The following is a 4,442-nucleotide window of genomic DNA, read 5'->3' as shown; positions in this document are numbered from 1 at the left end:
GGGCGTGGTTGCCATGGAGGAGTTTGATGAGAAGCTGGAGGTGGTTGTAAGGTTGGCTGCATTTTATGAAACATAGGACACTGTGGAACTGTGTAATCCTGAACATGGCACCACTAGCAATAACCCAGGTAGGGCTGAGGAAGGGGACGACCATCCCGGGTTGCGGTGTTGGAGGAGCCCGAGGTAGGAGCACTCACCGGAGGTGGGAAGGATGGCCCCCACTGTGGGCGTTAAGTACGGTTGCTAAAGTTTCTTGAATTGACTCAGGAATTAGCCGGATTTGTAGAAGCTGGAAGTGGAGAAGAGTTGGAATGATGGAGACACAGCTAGAGTTCCTTGTTGATTAATTTTTCATGTAGTTTATTAAAGGAAATTGGTGTGTCACGGCCATTAATGACGTCAACGATAGGCTTATAATCATCATCAAGCCCATCAAGAATTTTTTTAATAAGGTCCTTATTATCCATAGGCTTGCCGAGGGCTGTAAGTTCATCAACACCTTTTTTTAATAAACTGTATATAATCAGAAATCATCTGGGAGCCCTTATTGGCTTGCTTGATTTGTTCCTTGATCTGTTTGATATGACTACAAGAAGGTCGGCCTTAGGTATTGGCTAGAACATTCCAAGCTTCACGGGAGGTCTGCGATTCAGTGATAAGAGGGATGAAAAACGGTGTGAAGGTGCCAATGAGGGCACCAAAAATTATTTTATCTTGGCAAAGCCATGTTTGGTATGCTGGATTAGGAGCGATGATATTATTTGCAGTACTTCTAACATGAGTGTAATACCCCTAGTTTTAAAAAGGATATAATTGAATTTTATTATTTATCTTATTGTTTTAGTTATTTATTTTATAATTTTTAGGTGCTTACATGGCTATGTGTTTAGATGGTTTCCTGTTTTATGTGTAATTGAATTAAGTGCTGTGTGGAATTATTTGTTAATTGATTTTGATGAGATGTGTGTTTAATTTTAAGTTTTATTTGCTAGATTAAATATGTCTTTTATTTTAGTTTAAAATGATGGTTTGGAATAGGAGTAATGGATCAACCCAAAGGGGTCTCATGGACTATGTGAATGGGGTTGATTGTGGGTACGGATATTTACCCATATATGGATGGTTGTATGAATTTTTATGGTTATATACGTATATAAGGATAGGGTATTATTTTTAATAATAATTATTTATTATTAATACTAATAATAGTAGTTTAGGTTAGTAGGTGATATATACGTATATAATTATAAACTATGTATATATTTATTTATCACGACATTGTAGTATTGTGTATTATATTTTTTTATTTTTCTTTCCGGACTTAGTTTTCAATTAGGACTAGGGTTGGCTTCTGTTTAAACTATAAATATATACGATGGTCTGCAATAGGGTTTGGAAAAACCCTTATAGTAGCAGTAAGGGACGGGAGGATACAGAGAGTTTTTAGAGAGAAACTGAGAGAGAAAAAGCTAGGGTTTTGGCCAAGGATTATAGGCCGGACCAAGGAAGAAGGTTGAGGGCTGTTTGAGGGTTAGAACCGAAGCAGAGGAGTCATTGACGATAGTCACGATCACCGAAAAAACTTAGGAAGACAGCGACGAGGTTTTTATTCAAAAACCATAGAGACAAGTTCTTTTCTTTCTCTCTCCTGTTGGCCTGTGTTCTGTGCACACCTAGATGATCTCTAGGACTTTAATTAGACATTAAATAAATCTTGCATGTTTAATATATGTTAGAATATTAGCCTGTATGTGTTTAGTTTTGATTGGAACTGTTGTTGCAAAATTGTATCTCAGTGTTTAATCATAAGCATTTTAAATTAGTAATAGTTTGTATGTTTATTTTTAATGCAAACTATTTTAAATAAATAATTGGGATGATATAAGATAAAATTTAGACCTTTAGGTTCAGTTTTTACCAAGAACAGAAGGGGTGGAACCGGCCGGAGAAGAAGCAGAAGGCTGGAAGAGGTTCAGGCTCTCAGAGATGGAGAGAGCCGGCTCCATGGAAGAGGGAGCCGGCTTCCCCGAAGAATAGAACTGGCTCTAGGGGATGTAAAGCCGGTTCCACCCCTCTAGAGCCGGCTCCAGGCTTTATAAGAGCGTGCCCTCAAGTTTTGAGAACAGGTTCTCCTATTTTGATACCTTCTGGGTTTTTCTTGAGTGTTGTTTGGACGAACTAAGTATTCTGAACTGTTTGGGATTGTACTGGAAAGTTCTAAATACATGTTTCATGTGGGATTAAAAATCTGGTATGGTCCAAATAATGCTTGTAGGCTAAGGGCTTAATCAGAATGAAAGTGAACAACTTTGGATGTGGTTAACGGATGGAAGGAAATTAATTGCTTAATTTGATTTTAGCAATTTAGCAGGATATTATAACAGGATTATGAATCTTGTTGTAGATGCACAGTAGAGTTATTTATTTATCAGATTTGACTTATGTATTTTCTGAATGTTAATTGCAGAAATATTAAATCTTATTCCGCAATTACATGGATTATGATTTAGATTTTAATTGCAGAAATATTAAACATTATTCTATAATTACCTTAATTATGGTTTTGGACTTTGATTACTGAACTATTATTACATTCTGTAATTTACATGATTTTGGACGTTAATTTACTGAACTGTTATTACATTCTGTAATTTACATGATTTTGGACGTTAATTACTGAACTGTTATTTAGGTTCTGTAATTTATGGATATTGTGGATTGTATGCACCGGTATGGGACGGTGGCATACTAGTGATGGCTTAGCTCAAAATGCTAAGACCTACCATATTGGATTAAAGGAAATGATTGTAAAATATTGAATCCTAATTTTGTTTAAGTCTGATCAACTGAGTAAGTTGAGTAACAACATGGATTATTGGTTATTTAGGGTTAAGTCAGATTGACTAAATAAGTTGAGTGACTAACCAGATTGATTTTATGTTAGTTTAATGAGTAATTAAACGACATTCTCTGGTTTGGACAGACTTTAAATATATGATTATGTAATACCCCTAATTTCAAAAAGGATAGTCCTGGTATTTTCTTTATTGTTTAAATATTTTTTTTATTGTTTAAGTGTATATATGTTTATTTAATTGATTTCCTTGTAGTTAATTTATTTAAAGGGTATATATGTTTATTTAATTGATTTAGTTGTAGTTAATTTATTTAATTGCTTTACTTTTTGCTTTAATTGTATTAATTACTTAATTGTTATTTAATTAGTTGTTGCTTTAATGGTATGAACTTATTTAATTAAATTTAATTAGTTTTTACGTGACTGTAGGATTAGATGCATATGTTAGGTTTATAGTTCACAACCGTCATTGATTTTAACTTGGCTTTCTCAATGGGCCGAGTTTCAGTTTAGGGTTTAGTTGGACTTAGGTTTAAAGGTGGGCTATAAATACTCACCTAGGATGTCTGCCTTGGGTTTTAGAAGAATACTACGACATAGAAAGGTTGAGAGTGGTTTTGGAGACGGCTGGAAAAGAACAGAGAACAAACAAAGGATTCGCCGGAGAATTGAGACGGACGTCGGTGTAAGGCAAATTCTATCCTTACTCTTTCCCTTAGGCTTCATGTTCTTTGCATTCCTATATAATTCTAGGATTGATTTAATCAATAAAAACGTTACCTGTTTATGCTAAAACTTGGATTATCACAGTATGTTTGCTTGCTTGCTAAACCTGTTAAAACGTGTTATTTGTTTGCTTAATTCTCTATTTAAACCTATGTATGGAATGTATTAAAGACTTAAACATGGACTGGGAACTTACTGGGTTTGAGTTACAAATTATGGGAACCATAGTATAGGGCAGAGAAGTTGCAGAAGGGTTCTGAAGAAGAGGGAAGATGAAGAGACGAGGCAGAGAGGGAGAGAGCTGGCTCCCTTTGATGTGGAGGCGGCTCCCAAGTGTGGGAGCCGGCTCCAAGGCCTAAAGGAGGCGGCTCCACTTTTTGGAGATGTCTCCTTGCTGAATTTTTATATATTTTCTTCGTTTCCAGTCAGTTTTGGTTGTTGTGGTTGGTTCTCTGGGGTTTCAGTTGAGTTTAGTGCTATATGTGAGGTGTATGGATGATGCTTAGAGACAATTCTAAGACTTCAGGAGGCATGTTAATAATCTAATTATGGTTGTCACTTGAACAGTATACGTTGTAAACAAAATAACACACTGTGGTTGGAGTCGGAAGAATTGAATTGGTTTAATTCTCTGTGATTTGTAATCTTCTGAGACAGATAATATAATTAAAACATGCTTTATCATATATCATGATCATGTGTCTGAATTATACTGTAATTATGTGTTGATGTTTTCATTATCACTGCTAGTATCCATTATTGGAGGCATGGATTTTGTTGATGTTTACCTTAACTGCCTATAATATCAACTGCTGGATGTTGAATGCTATTAAGATTTAAACTTGGCACGATACCGGAT

General features: G+C 35.4%; 1 non-coding gene across 1 annotated transcript; it reads right to left on the bottom strand.

Moving 5' to 3' along the window:
• Window positions 1-313: 313 nt before the first annotated feature.
• On the bottom strand, window positions 314-470 carry LOC132275808 (small nucleolar RNA Z247). Its single transcript, XR_009470754.1, has one exon. It is a non-coding gene; the product is annotated as a small nucleolar RNA Z247 (small nucleolar RNA).
• Between the last annotated feature and the right edge of the window lie 3,972 nt (window positions 471-4,442).

Source organism: Cornus florida, unplaced genomic scaffold, assembly GCF_030987335.1.
Source record: "Cornus florida cultivar Cherokee Brave unplaced genomic scaffold, ASM3098733v1 CherokeeBrave_3.0.0_Hap2_Chr09, whole genome shotgun sequence".
Lineage (NCBI taxonomy): Eukaryota > Viridiplantae > Streptophyta > Magnoliopsida > Cornales > Cornaceae > Cornus > Cornus florida.
Note: the sequence above shows the minus strand (reverse complement) of the source record. Positions and strands in the feature narration are given on the sequence as shown.